Below are 22907 nucleotides of genomic sequence, written 5' to 3'. Positions count from 1 at the left end.
CCCTTCTCTATCAAATGTATAATGTGGAAATGGGAAAATATACTAATACAATAATGCAACAGCAACACTAGTATTCTTTTAAAAAAAAAAGACATTTTCTAAATTTGAATGCTTAAGAGTCTAGAGAGATGGCTCTGTAGTTAAGAGCACAGGCTGCTCTTCTCAAAGACCTGGGCTCAATTTCTAGCACTCACATGGCTGCCCACAACCATTTGTAACTCCAGTTCCAAGGGATCAAATGTCCTTTTCTGGATTCCATGAGCACTGTACACATGTGGTGCACAGACATACATGCACACAAATCACAACACACATAAAAGTAAAATTAATTAACAAAGAAACTAGAGGACCAGCTAGAGGCAGGTGCACTGACACTCACACAATGAGGGCCAGTATGGGAGTTTCTTCACTAATGAGACTTTAGATGTCCACACACAATCCAGGGTTCCTGAACTGGCAGATCACTCCTAGCACTTAGGAAGCTAAAACAAGAGAATGGCCACAATTCTGAGGCTGGCTTGAGCTACATAGAGAGACTCTACCTCAGAACCACCTACCCTAAAACCAAAGCAAGCAAACAAGAATGTCTTAGGCTTAACAGAGTACACAGGAGGCCCAACGATGATTCAAAAACTAATTTAGGACATTTTGAAACTAGGGCAAGAGGAGTGTGAATTGGAGGTGACTGGGCTATATATATAATATAGCAAGACCCTGTCTCAAAAAAATAAAGGTAGCTGAATATATCAGCTTGGGTTTGTACTCCCTGTACTTAGGAGGCTGACATAGGAGGGTTGGTGTTAGTTTGAAGTCAGCCTGCATCATGTTGTGAATTTAAGGCCAGACTGAGACGTAAGAGACCTTGTTCCACAAAATTAATTAATTAATTAAGATAAAAAATTCAGGGGTCTGGGAAGAACCCTGGCTCAGTAGTTAAGACTGCACGCTGCTCCTGCAGAGGTCTATGTGCAGTTCCCAGCACCTCCAGCTCCATGAACCCTGATGTCATTTTTCAACCTCCACAGGCAGCTGCACTCGCATACACCCACCTATACATATAATTTTAAATAAAAATAAAACCAAAAACAAAACAAAAATAAATAAAATAAAAATAAATAAGTAAATTAAAAAGTAAACCATAAATATGGGATTGTGCCAGGAGGAATCCTATTACTTCCTATACTACCCAGGCAGGTGCTCCTGAATGCTCTATAAGCCTCCAATCTCAGCCATGCCAGCCTGGCCTAGCCAGAAGCTCAGTGGGACAGTGCTCCACCTTCCTTACATCTCACTCTAGTTTTGCTCTCTATCTTACCCTGATCTCTTCCTCTGTTAGCTGCATATGGCCTAGAAAAACTACACAAGAAAGCATTCATTTAAAAGGGGGAGAGGTGGGGGATGGAGAGATGGCTCAGTGGTTAAGAGCACTGACTGCTCTTCCAGAGGTCCTGAGTTCAAATCCCAGCAACCACATGGTGGCTCACAACCATCTGTAATGAGATCTGACGCCCTCTTCTGGGATGTCTGAAAACAGCTACAGTGTACTTACATATAAATAGTAAATAAATCTTTTTTAAAAAGAGGGGGGGGGGGTAAAGAAGGCACAAAAGGACTGCCCATGAAAAGATCAACAGAGTCCTCTAATAACAAAGCATGACTGCCATGGACTTTCCAAAGGAACTTACTTGGGTTTTAGATCCAGTGATACCCAATATCTTTGTACTTACCCCTGATCTCTAAGACTAGAATCTGAGATAGCTCGGGAAATACAAGTTACCGCCACTTAAAATGCAGTTAGTTATATTTAATGACTTCATTCTTGAGTTCTTTTTTTTTTTTTTTTTTTTTTGGTTTTTCGAGACAGGGTTTCTCTGTATAGCCCTGGCTGTCCTGGAACTCACTTTGTAGACCAGGCTGGCCTCGAACTCAGAAATCCGCCTGCCTCTGCCTCCCAAGTATTGGGATTAAAGGCGTGCGCCACCACCGCCCGGCTTTTTTTTTTTTTTTTTTTTTTTTTAATTAAAGTAACTTTAACTTCTATTCTTGCCATTTTATTATTTTCTGACTGCTGCCTACTCTAACTCTAAGGTGTTCTCTCTCTCCCTCTCCCTCTTTCTGTCTGTCGCTGTCTCTGTCTGTCCCACTGGGAGGGAGGTTAACAGGGTCTCACTCTATATGTAGTTCTGGCTAGCCAAAAACTCAAAAGACACGCCTGCCTCTGCCAGTGTGATGGATTTAAAAGCATGCCCCTCCACTCTACCTTTTTTTTAAACTGAAGAACTAGCAATGGTGAGGTTAGGTAGCCTAGTCACACAAGTGACAGGGCCAGAATTTGCACCTACATGGTTTGAGATCAAAGTCCATTGACTTAGTTTACCCACTGCATGTGCTTAGAGTAGGGGAGGTAAAACTCTTGGTCAAGCTGCTGCCATAGCAGTCCAGAGAGTGAGGACTCGCCCAGCTGAGCTACTGAGGAAGGCTGGCTTATTTGCTGTCCATGTCTCTGAAGGCCACACTTCTAGTTAAAGTGGAACAAAGTTCACTGTGAAGAGGTGCAGCTGAAAATCATGTAAAAATAAATCTGTAATTACTACCTGACAAAATAGAGCAGTCTGTCCACAAGTGCAGTGACAGCTAGTTACTGCTAGGAGGAAGATGGAATCTCACATGGCAAAGCTCTTTGGAAAATGAAACTGCTTCACAGAAAAGCAAACACCAAACACTAGTTTAAAAGAAAAAAATATTTGGCCAGGCAGAGTGCTACCTGCCTTTAATCCTAGCATCTGGGAGGCAGAGGCAGGGGGATCTTCTGAGTTCAAGGCCAGCCTGGTCTACAGAGTGGGATCCAGGACAGCCAAACCAAACCAAATTTAATATTACTGTAAGAAAAAGCTCTATGATGTGTACACTGAACTTCTATGTACTACTTTTTCACATTTCGTTTTCGAGACAGGGTTTCTCTGTGTAGCCCTGGCTGTCCTGGAACTCACTCTGTAGACCAGGCTGGCCTCCAACTCACAGAGATCCTCCTACCTATGCTTCCTAGTGTTGGGATCAAAAGTATGCACCAATGGCTGGGCGTGGTGGCGCACGCCTTTAATCCCAGCACTTGGGAGGCAGAGGCAGGTGGATTTCTGAGTTCGAGGCCAGCCTGGTCTACAAAGTGAGTTTCAGGACAGCCAGGGTTATACAGAGAAACCCTGTCTCGGAAAAACAAACAAACAAACAACAACAAACAAACAAAAGTATGCACCAACACACCTGGCTCAAATTCTTCCTCCCCCAACCCCCACTCCCCCCAAACAGGGTTTCTCTGTGTAGCTGCAAGTTCAAGATCAAGGTGCCAGCTGATTTGGAAAATCTGAGTCCAAGACAGTCCTGGGAAAACCTTACAGGACTCTACCCGAAGAAAGGCAGAAGGATCTAGAGAGGCAACATGGGCTCTTTCATCAGAGTAGAGACCTCAGGGCCCAATCACCTCTTAAAGGTCTGGTCTCTTAATACTGTTCAGATGGCAATTGACCATAGGCTCTGAGCTCCAGCCTTCAGCCTGGGCCGGGTGCTTTTGCATTGCTATGTAGGTACTCTAGCACTGAGTTACTGTAATTGCTCCCCCCCACCCCCCACGTCCCCTGGTTTTTCCGAGACAGGGTTTCTTCTGAATAGCCCTGGGCTGTCCTGGAACTCACTTTGTAGACCAGGCTGGCCTTAACTCAGAAATCTGCCTGCCTCTGCCTCCCAAGCACTGGGATTAAAGGCATGCGCCACCAGTGCACCACTGCCCAGCTTGCTTGCTTGCTTCCTTCCTCCCCCCCCCTCTCAGATTTATTTATTTTATGTGCTTGTCCCTTTGTCTGTCTGTGCACTCTATGCACTTGTGTGACCAAGGAGGCCAAAAGAACTGATGGTACTGGTGGTTGTTAACTGCCAGATGTGTGGGTGCTGGGAGACTTGAACTCCAGTTCTCTGGAAAAACAGTACCTGAATACCTGGCTCTTAATAAGCCATCTCTACAAGCACCTATTTTTCAAAATTCTTACGTCTATAGTGTTGAAACTAGAATGTTGGGTCAGCAAGACGGCTTGACAGGATAAAACCTCTAGCCCAATGAGAAAGGTCAACTTCCCCATCTTTAAAACTTTTACACAAACCTTTTAATCTTCCCAACATGCTAAAACTTTTGTTCATAGAAAGCACTGGTCCCCTCACTTTCTCTATAGTCCAGATGGCTTAGCAGCTGACCCTATCCTTCTTTTAAAACTGGCCAATCGGAAAGACTATGATGTTGGACCAAAGCTAGTGGGGAAGGCACAGTCCCCACCAGAATTAGAATAAAAAAAGTAAGTGTACTTCCTGCCCACTGTGTTCCTGCTAACCTGGCTTGGATAGTGCTACACCCCTTTGCAAAAAGCAATTGGCTTGTTCAGATGTGTCACTTGGTTCCAGTGTTTCCTACATGAGACTACTCTTTCTTTGTTTCTAACACACAGAAAGATAGCAGACGTCATAAATTCCATGGAACCCCTGTGGTAGAAGGCTAGAACCAACTCCAAAAGCTGTCCTCTGACTCCCACAAGTGTGCTCTGAAAAATGCACACTTGCATGCACACACATATAACTAAGTATTCTTTAATTTATAAAGGAATTATTAACAAGTCAAAGAATTACACAAAGTATTAAGAAGAAAAATACTTCTACTGAACTATTAATTCAATTCAGAATTTAATAGGAATTAACATCCATAGTTATTTATAAAATCTACTTAAAGTGGACCTTATTAGGCTGTTGGGTAATGATCAGACTATACTACACTACTGTGAACTTTTTACCTACTTGTTTCAAATGCCTTTGAGTCCCTGAAATCAGCCTCCACACACTGAGAATCGATTTTAACTTTGTTTTTAACTACTCAATTTCATGTGATAATTTAAAACTTTTAACAGTTTATTAACAAGAATTTGTTCTTACCTTATTTATGTAGTATTCTACACTAATCCCTTTTAACTTATATACAAGACAATATAATAATCTTATCATTCAAATACATTTCAGATTAGAAGAGTATTTGTGGGCTGCTGAGATTGTTCAGAGGAAAAAGTACCAAGTCTGAAAACCTCAGTTTGATAACACTGCCCCTAGTTATCCTCTGACCTCCATAGGAGTGAGGTGACACACACCCATCTTCCTCACAGGCACATGAAATAAACAAGTAAAATGTAATTTAAAAATTAACAAAACAAAACAAAAACAAAAACAGGGATGGTGGCACATAGCTTCAATCTCAGCAGAGGCAAAAGGATCTCTCTGAGTTTGAGGCTAGCCTGGTCTTTATAGTAAATTCCAGGCTAGCCAGGTCTATATATTAAAATCCTATTTCATACTAGTAAGAGAGCCAATCTACTGACAACCAGACAACTGTATTTTCATATGTCACTAATAAGTTCTGATTATTTATGACATAATGAAACACAGAAGAACTTTAGAAGCCAGTTTTGTGCTTTTTCCACTTTTTTAGTGATTTTGAGCTTTCTGACACTCTCTCTCTCTCTCTGTCTCTCTCTCTCTCCCTTCCTCCCTCCCTCCCTCCCTCTCTCCCTCTCACACACACACACACACATGCATATTCCCATATCAGAGCAGAACTTGTGGGAACTGGTTTTCTTTCCACCTTGTGCTTTCTGGGAATCAAATTCAGTTGGTTAGGCTTGGCAGCCTATGAAAATTAACATCACTGCCAATGAAAATTAACTGGAGAAAGCATAAGAGAAAATAGTAGGTTAGCCATTTGATAAGGAACTAAAATACAGAAATTTCAAAACCAATGTGGGTGCTAACACTCTGGTTGCTTCTCAGAAAGCACTAATTCCACAATAGCCCAATCAAATCATTTCTACCAAACACGGTCAGGACTAAAGGTAAGCTGTAAGCCCCACTTGCCCAGGGACAGCTGACTTCTGGCATGCTGGAGGCTGCATATGTAAGCTAACAAGTCAGATTGTTTCACCCCAGTAAACAAGGTTGGTTGCCCCAACTGCACAGGACATGCTTGGTCACAGGCAGGCAGGAGACACCTAAGCCGGACATCAGGATATATATTTGCCTTCACTGGACTAGGACAGGGAGCATGCTGCCATGTGGGCTTTGTCTTTATGAGCATCTGACTGACCTAACTCAGCACCATTCTCTGGGAATCCTGGGTATGGACCTTGCCCGTATTAAATTATGCTTGCTTTAATTGTACAGGTATGACGTCGCCTTTCTCTTAGCGATTTTCAAGATTAAGAACACCTATTTCCCTACACTGAACGCAGATTACCTTTAACACTTGATCACCTTTACTCCGCAAAGAACAGCGCAGGACACAAACCCCACAATTACTAAGGCAGAATATAGTTAAGAGCGCTCCTCCATTTTTCTAGCCACCAGTGAAACAATCCCCAAAATGGAATTAACCAATATTTATTTTGAAGGAACCCTGGCCAGCCAGAGCATGGCAGGTATGGCTCTGACAGGCCTTGCCTTTCTCCCAGATTCCCTATGACTTGCTAAAAATCCATTAGATTACATTCCTAAAGCTAGCTACCAAAGCCTATGCCCTTATTTGGCTACTTCTTCCTCCTGAAAGTGACAAACAAGGTCCAGCTATCAAAGTATTGAGGTCTAGTAATTAAAAGCCCCTAATTAACCTACCCAATTAAAAGTAAAGACCTCGGGGCTGGTGAGATGGCTCAGTGGTTAAGAGCGCCGACTGCTCTTCCAAAGGTCCCGAGTTCAAATCCCAGCAACCACATGGTGGCTCACAACCATCCGTAATGAGATCTGATGCCCTCTTCTGGAGTGTCTGAAGACAGCTACAGTGCACTTACATATAATAAATAAATGAATCTTAAAAAAAAAAAAAGTAATCACCTCATGCTAATGTGGAGTTTCCCCTTTACCTTTATATACCACAATTTTCCTAAGGGCTCTGTCTGTCTCCTCTCTATCCAGAGGCAGTCATTTGTCCCTCTGACACAAATACCCCTTCCCCCTCTCCCTCACTCTCTATCTCCTATCTTTGTCTCTTATTTCCTGCCCTCTGTTCCTCTGGGGTAAATAAATCTCCTTTGTGCTGAGAAGTTGGTCTTGGGGGTCCTGAGCCAATACTGATCAGTTCAGAATACAGTAGTATAGAAAATTTTCTAGGTCAAGCAAATGTAGGTTATGAGGTAGATCTAAAGAATTACTTAGAGCAGTAGTTCTCAATCTACAGGTCAGGATCTGGGGATCGAATATCACATATTCTGCATATCAAATATATAATTATAACTTATAACAGTAGCAAAATGACAGCAATGAAGTAGCAACTAAATAATTGTATGGTTGGGTGCCACCAACCTATGTTAAAGGACTGTAGCATTAGGAAGGTTGAGAACCATTGAGAATGAGTTATACGCAAGGACAAGTGGGAGGACGTTTGGGAGGCCGAAGCAGAGAAACCCACCAAAGGCCAACCTGAGCACAGCGCAGGAGACAATGCACCCAATTTCCACAAACAACATTTTTTATAGTATAGGAAGGAGATAGAGAGACAGAGAATGAGGGGGGAGGTCAACCTTGGGTGTCATTCTTCAGTATCTGCTCACCTTGTATTTTAAGACAGGGTCTGTCTCTCATTGAGACCCAAGGCTCACTGAATAAGCTACACGGGCTGGCCTCCAGCTCCTCATCGCTCCATCTCCCCTGAGTAGGATCACAAGTGTGCACACCACACTCAGTTTTTCATGTGGGTTCACATAGTTCTCATGCTTGCAAGGCAAACACTTTCCCAAGTAGTTTCCCAGCCTCATAATGGATTTTAAAATACATATAATATTAGAATATTCATTAATATATACATTAGAGGTATTAACTAAAATCCAAGTGGCTGGGTGCACATGTGAAGGATTTTTTTTTTTCCTTAAATCATTTGAAGCAGGAAGATCCACCTTTAATCTGGGCCACAACCGAGGAAGCTTGTATGCTCTGCCTGTTTGGTCTCACTGGCAAGTCCGTTCCCTCACTGACATGAGAGCCTACTTTTCAGGATTCTGGCATATCCTGAAGAAAAGCTGAGTCATCCAGCCTCATGGACTGAACAACTCCTGGACTCTTAGGCTTTCTATTGGTGGACAGCCATTGTTAGACTAACTGGGCCACAGCCAGTAAACCACTCTAATATTACTCTAATATTAATACACACACACAGTCTCCACTATCATTTATATTCCTCCAGAAAAGACTAACACAGATATGCATAATTTTTCAAATGATAAGGATAGAGAACTGAAATTTGGGGTAGATGGTTAAGATGGCTCAATGGTTAACAGTTTCCAGCATTCACTCATAACTACCTATAACTCCAGTTCAACTGCCCTCTTCTTACCTCCGAGAGCACTAGGCACACATGTGGTGCACCAACATACATGTGAGCAAAGCATTCACACACCCATAAAATAAAGATTTTAAATCTTAAAACAAAAAAGCAGTAGGTAAGGGGAGACCTCAGCACACGTACCCACCCTCAATGCAGCGGGAAGTAAAATGGAGAAGGAACTGGCGGTGCTGGAGTAACTGCAGCAAACAAAGGCAGGAAGACAGGAGAGAGGATGACCAGAGTCCTTGGAGATACTTGCCCAACTCCAATAAAACCCAGCGCTGCTGTATCAGAGACTAAGCTGTCACGTAACTGATACTACATTTCTTCCAACATAACAGCCTCGACACAAATGGGACTGTGCCCAAGTTTACAGACAAAGTTATTTAAGTACAAAGAAACTGACTAACATAACCAGACATACTCTTGCTAAGTGGCAAACTAGGCTATAAAGAATGACGATGAACGATAACGAGAGACTTAAGGTGAGCTTTCAGTGTGATGCTGCTCCCACAAAAGATGGCTTGGTAAGGTAGTCAGGTATAATACACAAATTTAGCATTCTAGGATCTTAATTTTAAAATTTTATTGGTGATGATGATGACGACGACGACGATGTGTAGGTATATTATTTGTGTGAGCACAGGCACATGGACCCCACAGTGTGAGTGTGGAAGACAGAGGACAACTTTCAGGAGCAGGTTCTCTCTTTCCATTATGAGTTCCAGGGATGTCAGCTGTCAGGCTTGCATGACAAGTAATTTCACCCACTGAAGCTCTTTAAAATATAAAATGGTCTAATTTGGCAGTTAAATGATGAATTCAGATATAGGCAGATGACACGGTTAGATGAACTAGGGACCTGACTAGCCCTTAAATAGACACCCTGAATTATGAGAGCGCGGCTCCCCTTACTTAGTTTTTCTCCATCAGTGACTCAGAAGCTGTGGCTATTCTTGTACTTAACCTCCTCCTCAGGAAAAGCAAAACTGAAACAGTTGATTTTAAGACTTAAAATTCCTAGCCCTTCCTCAAAGCTCTATAAATTCAGAGCTGGTTGTAAAGGAAGGGATATTTGGTAGAAGAACGATGCCTAGCACCTGGGAGGCTCAGACAAGAGGACAAGGTCTTACCCAGTGTGAAGACCATGCATCGAAAGGTGCCTGAATATCAGAACTACAGTATACATCTGCACAAGTTTATGACTTTATGGGACTTGAAACTGCTGAGGGCAGGCTTTGGACTTGAACTGATGTTTCTTTTCATAGGGCTTAGGATTCATAAAGACTCAATATGCTTTTGGAGCCTGAGATCTTCTTGGAATCCAATGCAAATTTTTGTGGAAACTTTTTGTTTTAAATCCCCCAAAGATTTACTAGACAAAGGAAAATTATAAAACATTGTTTAGGAGGTAGACTGATAGCTCAGTGGTTAAGAGAACCTTCTGCTCTTCCAGAGGACACAAGTTTGAGTCCTAGCACCCACGCCAGCCACAACTGCCTGTAACCTCATCTGGTCCCTGAGGGCACCTGTACACACACACATACACTTTAGAAAATTAAATATGAACTTAATAATTTAAGCATTAATTGAGGTTCTTTCCATGAATCTCTAAAATCTGTGATGTAGAATTTAAATATAGAAGTATGTTGAATTTTCAGTCTTTTTTCTTTTTTGGTTTTTTGAGACAGGGTTTCTCTGCATACCCCTGGCTGTCCTGGAACTCACTTTGTAGACCAGGCTGGCCTCGAACTCAGAAATCTGCCTGCCTCTGCCTCCTGAGTGCTGGGATTAAAGGCATGCGACACCACACCTGGCTGAATTTTCAGTCTTTTAATGCAGGTAATTTGCATATTATCATGGCCACCACTAATTTACTTCAATCGTTCTCACTGTTCAAAGTCATAACAGAGTTTTCAGAATTATTGAATAGGTTTAGGTCTGAATGTTCTTTATTGAACTAACAATCCCATTCACTTACAAGGAAGGTTTTTATAAGAAGCATAAATATAAATAGATGTACTCACTAAGGTAAACTGGCCAATACTGAGTCTTGCCAGAGAAATTAACAGATTTCTAATACTAACTAAATAAAAATACTTGACAGGAATCTGTCTGCAGATACTGGCTGATAAGAATTTCAGTACTATGAATTTATGAAATTCCTAGCCAAATGGATGGACCTGGAGGGCATCATCTTGAGTGAAGTAACACAATCACAAAAGAACTCACACAATATGTATTCACTGATAAGTGGATATTAGCCCAAAACTTAGGATACCCAAGATATAAGATACAATTTGATAAACGCATGAAACTCAAGAAGAATGAAGACCAAAGTGTGGACACTGTGTACCTTCTTAGAATTGGGAACAAAACACCCAGGGAAGGAGTTACAGAGACAAAGTTCGTAGCTGTGATGAAAGGATGGACCATTTAGAGACTGCTGTATCCAGGGATCCATCCCATAATCAGCTTCTAAATGCTGACACCATTGCATACACTAGCAAGATTTTGCTGAAAGGACCCAAATATAGCTGTCTCTTGTGAGACGATGCCGGGGCCTAGCAAACACAGGAGTGGATGTTCACAGTCAGCTATTGGATGTATCACAGGGCTCCCAATGGAGAAGCTAGAGAAAGTAACCAAGGAGCTAAAGGGATCTGCAACCCTATTGTTGGAACAACATGATGTACTAACCAGAACCCCGGAGCTCTTGTCTCTAGCGGCATATGTATCGAAAGATGGCCTAGTCGGCCATCAATGGAAAGAGAGGCCCATTGGACTTGCAAACTTTATATGCCCCAATATAGGGGAATGCCAGGGCCAAAAGAATGGGAATGGGTGGGTAGGGAAGTGGGGGGCGCTATGGGGGACTTTTGGGATAGCATTGGAAATGTAATTGAGGAAAATATGTAATAAAAATATTAAAAATCAAAAAAAAAAAGTTAAAAAAAAAAAAAAAGAATTTCAGTACTGTGGAGAGATTGGAATGTTGCAGGTCCAGAGGCTAATTAACTTGGGCTAAGTGCTAGATTGGTCCAGAGCAATCATTCCTTGCCCTAAGTAAGAACTAGCAGCTTGTGATAGTAGATAAAAAGCCTCTTGATTAGAATCTATAGACTTAGCAGAAAACCAGCTTCTACCAGCCTCAAAGACAGAAATGCCAGCAGATATTATCTTCAACCTACAGGAAATCTCCCTAGTAGATGTACCTGACTCTCTAATACACCCATCAATGCATTTTAAACTTGCCTTGATTTCTGACTTTTTCTGTTCTATAGAACCATAAAAAGGTTACAAAACTTTCCACATCAGAACATGGACTTTGGGGTAACCTATACGTGTTCCCAGATATGAACACTCAAAATGGCTCCAGAATAAACAGTTCCTTTAAGATGAGCACTGTGGTTTTTGTGTGGACATAACCTAGAAACTATGCCAGTTTCTGAGACAGAAACTGAGAGTTGGGTGGTGACTAGAATAATAAGCACCCTAAAGTTTTATCAACTCAAGTTGAAACACCCACCAGAAGAATGCAAAAAAAAAAAAAAAAAAAAAAAAGCTGCTTTTCCTAAGTATTAGCTACTGAATTCACAACAGATCTGCTTATCAATGAAAATGTCCTTGAAAACATTTGGAAGGCAGCACAAACAGATGCCTCCTCCTGATTAGGTACATTCTGCAGTAGTACTTTCAATTCATACAGGAGTTCATTTAGTGAATCCCCAATCATAGGCACAATTCATTTACTAATCTAGTTCAAAGCCTGCTCCTCAAAGCAAAATGAATATAACATAATTGTTTATCTAACGGGATAAACTCTTTATAGCTTTGGAAAAACTGTCCCTGAGTAAGTCCCCTCAGATTCAAAACTACTTTCCGCTCAGTGGCTAATTTCTGCTCACGCAGAGGGCAAAGCTGAACTCTATTTTCCAAAGGATGGTGATTGACACAGGGGTATATCCCTAACAGTGCTGACGCACTAAAGAGGGGTGCTTTTGCTGGGTACAGTGGTCCACTCATCTGCAAGGCCAGCACTTTGGAAGCGGAGGCAGTTAGGAGTTCAAGGTCATCCTTGGGCTACATGAAGACAGTCTCAACACTTCTCTCCCTAACAAACGGGAAATACAAACTCTGGCTTTACTAAAAAGTGTAATAAATGGAAGTAAGCCAAGGACCCTCACACCACCATCTAACCATTATTCACAGTTCACAGCTAAATAAAGAGTAGAGGAGGGGGCTGGAGAAATGGCTCAGCGGTTAAGAGCACTCACTGACTGCTTTTCCAAAGGTCCTGAGTTCAATTCCCAGCAACCAACCACATGGTGGCTCACAACCATCTGTAATGGGATTTGATGCCCTCTTCTGGTGTGTCTGAAGACAGCTATGATGTACTCATACATATAAATAATATAAATAAATAAATATTTAAGCCGGGCGTGGTGGCACACACCTTTAAACCCAGCACTCGGGAGGCAGAGGCAGGCGGATTTCTGAGTTTGAGGCCTGCCTGGTCTACAAAGTGAGTTCCAGGAGAGCCAGGGCTACACAGAGAAACCCTGTCTCCAAAAACAAAAACAAAACAAAACAAAACAAAACAAAACAAAAGAGTAGAGGAGGGGAAGTGCTGCTGGTATTTTAAAGAAAAAAAAGCAGCACTATCAGTGCCACAGAGAAAGCCACAGGAGAGTGTGGGAAGGATGGCTACTGAGCTAACCCTTAAATAGTATGGTTGCTTGTAAGTTGCTGTGTAGATGTTGAGGCAGGTGATGCGGGCTTGTATGGGACTAAAACAGGATGATGGAGGTATTGTTGGAAAGGCATCTTCTATGTAGATACCTGAGCGAGAAAGTGAGTAACCCTAGGCTGACCATTCATAGGATTATTTATTTAGTATCTCCTGATATGTAGCAGGATAACTATAAGGCTTTAATGTACCTCAAGGTAGGTTCAACTTGTTTTCCAATAATCCAAATTAACATGTTATACTAAATCCTGAGTAATGGGTTTAACTTACTTTCATTACTTGTGTTCTTCTCAAGTGATAAGACAACACCGTGGTAAGTATTTTAGTTATTCGCTTACATAGGAACATGCTTGGTTTTAAAAGGGGTAAAGGAGTCAGGCAAGAGAGATACGGGAATGGTCTGAAAAAAATAAGCAGGCAAAGGTTCCGGGATATGCAGATTTTTTTAATAGGACCTATTTCAAATTACAGGCTCTTCTAAGGGAACAATTTAATTCTGGGACTAGTCTACCACTTGAATTAGACCAAATCAAGTTGCTACATAGTCAGCCAGGACTATGATTCTAGTTCTTAGGATGTAAGGAAAGAGTACTGCTGATGGTTGAACACCAGGTTTGAGGAACCAGAGTGAAACTGTCTCAAAAATAAATAAATACCACTATTTGAAACAACAAATGCGGCTGAAATGATAGAAGCTAAACACCTACTTTGAGAAATGCTGCTAAATTAATGAACAGTAATAAAGCTGCAATCTTTTATAAGCATTCTCCTTAATCTCTAAATCATATCTATGCCTTCTAAAGTAGTAATTTACTAATATAAAATCAAGACATTTTGACTCCAACGGCTACAAATCAACCTGAATTTCCTAAGAGCACAAGATTACCACTTCAAGCAGGAGGAAATAACTTCAGAGAAGTAAACAAGGAGGAGGAACAGGAGAACAAAGGCAGAACAGTGACAGGTCTATTAAAAAAATGCAGGGTATAATGGCAGCCCCTTTCCACCTACCACTTGGGAGGCAAGGGTAGGCCTGGTCTACATAGCAACTTCCTGGACAGCCAGAGACCCAGTCTCAATGCTCCAGCACAAATTATTTTATTTACTTATATGTGCATGTTCAAGCGACTGTGTATATGTTCATGTGCATGTGCAGATGAGCGTGCCTGTGTGGGTCTGGCGGCCAGAAAATGTAAGATCCCTGGAGTTAAAGGCTCTTGTGGGACATCTGACTTGTTATGTGAGTGCTGGGATCCAAACTCCTAACTATGCAGGGATTAAAGAATTACTTATTGTATGTATATGCATACACTGTAGCTGTCTTCAGACACACCAGAGGAGGGCATCAGATTCCATTACAGATGGCTGTGAGCAACCATGTGGTTGCTGAGAATTGAACTCAGGAACCTCTGGAAGAGAAGTTAGTGTTCTTAGCCACTGAGTCATCTCTCCAGCCCGAGGAAGCACTCTTAAAATATTGTTTTAAAATAGTTTCTAAGTATGGCTGTAATTTAAACATGTGCTCCTTCCCTAGTACAGAATGTTCATCTATCTCCAGCAGCCATTACTAACTAGTCCTAAGTATCTATCACTGCAAACTATAACAGTGGCTACAGAGTACAGATTTTGGAAAGAGAGATCTGTATCAAATGCAGGCTCTTCAAGAAACTCTGTGTGCTCACATGTAGGTATAATGGAACAAAATAATATAACCCTTGTTGTAAGCAAATCAATATTATCTATAGTTACAAAAGAAATATTCTATACGTAAGAGTATTAATTTTGGGTGCTTGAGAGATGGCTCAGTGGATAAGGAAGTCAACTCCTCTTCTGATGGTCCTGAGTTCAAACCCCAGCAACCACATGGTGGCTCACAACCATCCGTAATGAGATCTGATGCCCTCTTCTGGGGTGTCTGAAGACAGCTACAGTGTACTTACGTAAAATAAATAAATCTTTAAAAAAAAAAAGGGAACCAACCTGGAGCATCCATTCATAAGGGCTCAGCTGTGCCTCCCGCTAGGCCTCACTTGCCAGCATTGCCGCCGAAAAAATAAGGCTCTAAAACACATGTACTTTGAAGGACCTACTCAAACCATAGCATTTACCTTATAAGAAGTGAAATTTCTGACACACACACCCCACCACCAACATCTTGCTATGTCCCAACAAGATGAACCAATCTCAAAAATTAAAGTCTAGATCAGGTGCAATGGTCTCAGTGATAGGTTTCAAACCTGAACAAATGGCTGAGGTGCCTATTAATATACCAAAGTGAACCTGACCACCAGAGTCTCCCTGCATCCCCCAGACCTACTGGTACAGGGAGCCCTCCTGGTTGGCATAGACACCCCCACCCCCACCCCAAACTCTCTAGCACAAGGGACTAGGCTGCTTTTCCCAGTATAATCTAACCATTTTGGTTACCTGCTCTCTTTTGTACCTGGTCCCCCAGCTCTCCCCTCTCCCTCCCCATCTTCCTATAAGGCCTGGCTCAGGGTCATGTCCACTCTGGACTCTCTAGATGTCCCTGTTTCTGGCTATACTCTCCCCTTATCTGTATAAATGTTCTCCTACACCATTTCCTTTCCTTTCTATTTCTTTTATCCATTCACTCAGTACTCAGAAGGCAGAGACAGGAGGATCTCTGAGTTTGAAGCCAGTCTGGTCTACATAGCAAGCTCCAGAACAGCCAGGGACTACACATAGAGACTCAGAGAGAGACACATGGCAGACATATGAACCCACACAAACAAATAAATAAACTTTTTTTTTTCATAAACACATCTCTTTAAACCTAGGGCCAGGAGATGGAGAGATGGGTCAGTGGTTAAAAGCACTGGTTGCTCTTCCAGAAGATCCAGGTTTGATTCCCAGCACCCAAATGACAGTTCACAACCATCTGTAACTCCAGTTCCAGGGAATCTAATACCACCTCTGCAATTAGGATATCTGAGGATATCCCAGGCATACACACAGGCAAACACTGACCCACAAACTTTAAAAAGTAAAAATAAAAATAAAAAATTCCTAAAGTCAGGTACAGAAGCATGCAATTGTAATTCCAGGACTCAGGAGGCACAAGGATCATGAGGTTCTGAGATTTGCCTGAGCTAAATACCCAAACAACACTGGGTGTTGGTGGTGGGGTGTGTGTGTCAGAAATTTCACTTCTTATAAGGTAAATGCTATGGTTTGAGTAGGTCCTTCAAAGTACATGTGTTTTAGAGCCTTATTTTTTCGGCGGCAATGCTGGCAAGTGAGGCCTAGCGGGAGGCACAGCTGAGCCCTTATGAATGGATGCTCCAGGTTGGTTCCCTTTTCTCTTTTGCTCCTCTCCCATTCTAATCTCTCATCCCACACATTTATTAACAATCTTATGTTTGCAATCTCTCTTCCTTCCAGATATTGGTCAGGGTGGGAAACAAACAAACAAAAAAGAGAGCACACTGGTGTAAGTGTGCAAGCACTTATGGGACACTAAACTATATTCTAAAAAGCATATATTCCTCTTTCCCACAATAGCCCTTCAAAAGCTTCTGAGACTCTATTAATTTTAAGGATGTGTTTATAATGTATCAGATACTGAAGCTGGGAAGAGCTGGAAGGCTTAATTTATGTGATACTTCGATGTGCCATACTCCTCAGCTAGCCTGTAGCCTGGGTCAACATGCTTGCTTTAATGAGATAAGCATATGGGAACAGCAGCTCTGCTTCATGTCAGGCAATGTCGCTACAGTGTGTGGGTTTCCTCGTAACAGCAGTCCTACCATCTGGTGCAGCTTGTGTTGGCATTGTCAGGACAGAAGATGCCAAAACCTCAACATGCTATTCTGGGACACTAAATGTGGTAAATACAAATTTAAAATATAAGCATTTTTAAAATGAAAAAGGGACTTCTGCATTAAAAATATCAGATTTACAACTTAAAGCTAAACTATGTAACATCTCTTGATCTTTGAAATAAGACAAAGACTCAAAGAAAAGTCAGGAGATGGGAAGTAAGCTTGGAAATTTTCTGAAAAAATTTTTTAAGAATTTAAATGAAAGCTAATTCTAACTACTCTATAAATATAAAGGTGCAATGCACAAAAACAGCTTTTGCAATACTACCTCTTTTTTTTGGAGATAGGGTCTTACTATGTAGACCTAGTTGGCCTTGAATAGACCGAGACACCCCCCCCCTTGCCTCAGCTCCCCACTACCCAACCCCAAGTGCTGGGATGAAATGTATGTGCCACTACACCTGGACTGAAATGTGTCAGTTAGGGTTAGAGATGAAGTGCAGTGTGCAGTGCGTGAGGAACAGGGTTTGATCCTTAGCAATCCCCAACCCTCTGATGAAGTACCAGTTTGTGGAGTTATATAAAAGTTTTGATATGTATGCAACTGGGCAAGACTTAAATTTAGGTGTCTCTTTGCCAAGGCCTATGATGCTACGTAGTTTATATTAAATATATCAGGAGAATACTGGGGAGAGGAAAGGAAGATAGCATTCTTGATTTTTAAGGCTTCAAACTCATAATCCTCCTGCCTTAGCCCCCTGAGTGCTGGGGTTACAGGTGTGCACTACCATTCCTGGCAGATACTGGTGTACTTGTCTCCTGGCCAGGATCAGTTCAGTGGAGCACTTGGCTGGCATGCACAGGGCATGGTTCACTCAGCACCACACACAACAACTTTTTCTACTTGCAGGTTGTTAACAATCTCAGCACCACACACAACAACTTTTTCTACTTGCAGGTTGTTAACAATCTCACCTATTAGCCCAAGCGGTTACCAGAGGAGGTAGTCCACAACAGAAGGTAAATTATAACTAGAACAAACTGCAGTTCCAGTTTCTCTTTTCCTCCACCTTTTATCTTAAGAGTTAAATATTACCTATAAAAATTTGAATTATATATAGTTTTAGCCACTGCTATGACCTTGTTTAGGGGATATGGCAACAAGTTATATAAAACCTCTGCTAATGCCAGGCATGGTGGCGCACGCCTTTAATCCCAGCACTTGGGAGGCAGAGGCAGGCGGATTTCTGAGTTCGAGGCCAGCCTGGTCTACAGAGTGAGTTCCAGGACAGCCAGGGCTACACAGAGAAACCCTGTCATGGAAAAAAAAAAAAAAGCATATCTAAAATCTACTTGAGACCAACACAGTCTTTTGGGGATTGGTTGTCATCCTTTCCTACAGTGCTGGGAGGACAGGAGAGGGACTGCTCTTTCACTTCACCACAGTCAATCTGGGCTGTGCTTTTCATTTCCCCAGCCAGTTCTGAAAATATTCAAAATTGGATTTAAGTTCACAATTAAGTTATCACAATTTAGTTATGGAATCTTGTTTTCTTTCTTTCTTTCTTTCTTTCTTTCTTTCTTTCTTTCTTCTTCTTTTTTTTTTTTTTGGTGAAAACTGACTCTGGTAATTTGTCCACTAACCTTTACATACATATATGCTGTGCATATGCCTCCTCAACCAACACACAAATAAGTAAATATAAAATGAAAGAAATAATCATCTGATAATAGTGAGACTCTTATATGCAAAGATTTAGTCTACCGATCTATACTTATGAGATTATTAAGACTTAAGTCACTGAGGCTGGAGAGATGGCTCAGAAGCGGAGTTCTCACAGAGCACCTGGATGCTATTCCCAACACTCACGTGGTAGCTCACAACTCCAAGGAATTCATTGCCCTTTTTCTGGCCTCTGGGCACTGTATGCACACGGTCTATATAACACACATTTAGGCAAATGATCCATTTACATAGAATTAAATAATTTTTAAATATTTTAAGTTAAGCCAGGAGTGATGATGCATGTCTTTAATCCCAGCTTTCAAGAGGCACAGGCAGGTGGATCTCTGAGTTATCAGCAACACTGTTCTACACACCCAGTTCCAGGATATCAAGGGATACACAGAGAAACTTTTGTCTAAAAATCTTTTAAAAAACAAACAAACAAAAACAAAACAAAACAAAAACACTTTCTTAAAAATAAAAATGCAGGGCTGGAGAGACGGCTCAGTGGTTAAGAGCACTGATTGCTCTTCCAGAGGACCTGCGTTCAATTCCCAGCAACCACATGGTGGCTCACAACCATCTGATACATTCTTCTGGTGTGTCTGAAGATAAAGCTACAGTGTACTTATATACATAAAATAAAGAAATAAATCTTTTAAAAAATAAAAATAATTTATTTTTATATAAAATGGCAATGGTGGGTGAATAACTTTAATCCCAGCACTGGGAAGTAAAGGAGGTGGATCTCTGTGAGTTCGAGGCCAGCCTGGTCTACAGAGCAAGTTCCAGGACAGCCAAGGCCAGACAGTGGAATCCTGTCTTGAGAAAAATTAAAATTATAATTAAAAGCAAAAGAAAAATAAAGGCTGAGTGGCCGGGCATGGTGGCGCACGCCTTTAATCCCAGCACTCGGGAGGCAGAGGCGAGTGGATTTCTGAGTTTGAGGCCAGCCTGGTGTACAGAGTGAGTTCCAGGACAGCCAGGGCTACACAGAGAAACCCTGTCTCGAAAAACCAAAAAGAAAAAAAAAAAAAAAGAAAGAAAGGCTGAGTGGTGGTGGCAAGCAGACACTTTTGATCCCAGCACTCAGGAGGCAGTGGCAGGTGGATCCACTAGATCAGGTCAGGTCAGCCTGGTCTACAAATTAGAGTTCCAGAGCTACAGGGAAACCGTATCTCAAAAAAGCAAAACAAACAGATTTAAATAAAAATGCTCAATCAGGTGACCCTTCCTTTGAAGTACACCCTGATGACTTGCTTTTGGTGCGTACTACTGTCCTTTCCTTAGGTGTTGGTCTATTTGTCTTTCTCTGTGCGTGTGTGCTGATGTGTAATCTTTATATTACCTTTTTTTTTTTTTTTTAACAAACATGCACTTTATTTCATAAGCCCTTTATTTGCATAAAGCACCAATTTCTATTCATTCTGACTCATCCTGAAATCTCTTCTGTGGCATTAGTTGGTCTTCTCTGGGGGCTTGTTCAGGATTCTCTGAAGCACTGTTAACTTCAGTAAATCCCATTACAAGATGATGGTTCTGCAAGGCTTCAGGCTCATCTCAGCATTAGAGCCACCCACAGTCCTCTACCCAGAGCTGAGAAGTTACTGAAAGTTTATGGCTTCCAGGGAAGGGAGTCAGCTTTCCTTAAAGGTGTGGCTCTACATTCATGATTATAGACAGCACAAATTGGCCTCTGTGAGTTATATTAAAAAAAAAAAAAAAGCCACAAAACTGGGAGGGGTTGGCTATAGATCTGGAAGGAGTTAGGAGGAGGAGTTGGGGTAAATATAAATACACTGTACATATGTATGAAATGGCTCAGTGGTTAAAGCACTGGCTGTTCTTTCAGAGGAGCCAGATCCAATTCATAGCACCTTTAGGGTGGCTTAGAAATGTCTGTAACACCAGTTCTGGGGGATATGCACTCGGTGCACAGACAGACAGGCAAAACACCACACTAAATAAATAAATAAATAATAAAAAGTTATCAAGGAAAAATATTAGAATAAAGAGGCTAGACACAGTACACACAATCAGCTACAAGAGATAACCAGGGCATTATTATTATTTGTAAAGTTCCTCAGATTTATTAAATTCTTTGTTCCAAAGTGATTTTACAACAGGTTTCCTCAAAATACGGGTTAAAAAAACCTATATTTTTCTCAATTATTCCTGCTAAATATGAGGTGGTCACTTAAACTCAACAGATGAAGTTTTATTAAGCCATAATGAAGAGGTATGTTAGAAATATTTATGGATAGGAGCTGGCAAAGAACATAGCTAAAATTACTTGTTAGTGAATGACTCTTGCTAACATTCACTCCTTGACTTGTAAAGTTACTAACATCATTGTCTCTTGAGCTAGCGCTCTCTGCCCAACACTAGACCTAACCAACCAATATATACATGAACATGAGATGCTAATATAAAAAAATCCACAGGGGCTAGAGAGACGACTCAGTGAATGAAGTGCTTGCCAAGCAAGCATGAGGACATAGGCTCAGATCCGCAGCACCACACAAAAGCCAGGCACTGCGTCTTGTACCTGTAATCCCAGCACCCGGTAGCAGAAACAAAGGATCCCTGGAGTTTGCGGGCCAAACACAGCTACTAGAAAAAAATGACAATGAGATTTCTTTAAGGATGTGTCACAGTAGGTCATCCACATTTAGTGATTGGCCACATACAAAAGATTATGAGTCTAGGAGTTGGGGGGAAGGAATGATTAAAATATACTGTCTAAAAGTCTCAAAGTATTAATAAAAAAATACATTAAATAAGGTTGTGAATGATGGAGGAAGACACCTGACATTGACCTCTGGCATCCACTGGTGCACACAGGCAAAATATCCAAGCACATAAGCACACCATAATACCATACATAATTATGGTCATAAATTACAATTTTCCGTTATTGAAAGATGGATTACCTAGGCACAGTAGTATATGTCTTTAATTTCAGCACTTGGAAGGTAGGCAGATCTCAGCCTAGTTTAGTTTACATAGTGAGTTTCCAGGACAGCCAGGATTACACAGAGAGACCCTGTCTCAAAAAAGAACTATGAACAAAAAAACAAACAAAAACAAAACAATGAATAAATAAGCAAACAAAACATGTTAATTGCAAATTTCTAAATCACAGAAGTGTCACTTTTGCTCTTATCACAAGAAAGCAAACTAGTCCTCCAGGAGATATCAGCCCCACAGAAGATATATGGACAAGATGGTAGAAGAAAAAAAAAAAAGGTATTTATGGATTACTCTGATCCCCTGAAGTGCAGAATATCAAACTCAGAACCTTCTTTACCCCAAGTTTTCTCCTTTGTTTAGTATGAATTTCCTCCAAATAACTAGTATGTTTTATGAAAAACAATTTATCTCAACTTAAATATGGGGTAAATGATTCGAGGCCCATGATCTTCGGAGGGTGGGGGATGTGTGGATAAATTTCTATCAAAGAACCAATCTGGCTGTTCCCAGAACCTTCAGATGTTTCTGGAATCAAGTGTTCTGACACCTTCACTCTGCTTTGCTTCCTGTCTGCCATTTGCTCAGAAGTCAAGACTAAAGTTTTCAATTTATGTTTCTCTGCATGTTTGTGCTTCTGTTTCAGAGTCTGAAATTCTCTGCAAATTACCCTCACCTCAAGGCAAGTGCTTCCCCAACACATCAGCCTACATCTTGGCTGCACTCCAGACCCAGAGTTCCCAGTTCATAAAAAAATACTGTGATTACAATTTTCTGTTACTGGAGTCTTTTATTATTAATCAAGCGTGCGTGCGTGTGTGTGTATGTGTGTGTGTGTGTGAGAACAACTTGCAGGAGCAGGTTCTCTTCTCCCACCATGTGGGTTTCAGGGCTTGAACTCAGGTTGTTAAGACTTGGCAGCAAGTGTCTTTAACCAATGGGCCATCTCACTGAAGAGCCTTAAATGCCCACTTCAGCTCAAAATAACATACAGTAGTGGATAACTATACAGCAAATAAAAATAAAAATAAATAAAAACAAAATGAAACTTCACATAGAGAAAAGTACAGGACAGAATCTCCATGGGGACTGGGATACGGTATGACATGCGCCCCACCAAACAAACAAACAAACAAAAACTACCTATGTTTTTAAAAAATAAATCTCAAAAATTTTTAAAGAAAATAAAGACATACTAAAAGCTTTTTTTTTTTAAGATATCATACCAGGAATGGTGGTATCTGACTGTAATCCCAGTGCTCCAGAGGCTAAAGCAGTAGG

General features: G+C 41.2%; 1 protein-coding gene across 2 annotated transcripts in view; it reads right to left on the bottom strand.

The window, feature by feature from the left end:
• The window catches only part of Glg1 (golgi glycoprotein 1), a 110887-nt gene that overhangs the window by 48987 nt on the left and 38993 nt on the right, over window positions 1-22907 (bottom strand). The window lies entirely within an intron of this gene.

This window comes from Mus caroli, unplaced genomic scaffold (assembly GCF_978045245.1).
Source record: "Mus caroli unplaced genomic scaffold, Mus_caroli_1 scaffold_10, whole genome shotgun sequence".
In the NCBI taxonomy this organism is placed as follows: domain Eukaryota; kingdom Metazoa; phylum Chordata; class Mammalia; order Rodentia; family Muridae; genus Mus; species Mus caroli.
Note: the sequence above shows the minus strand (reverse complement) of the source record. Positions and strands in the feature narration are given on the sequence as shown.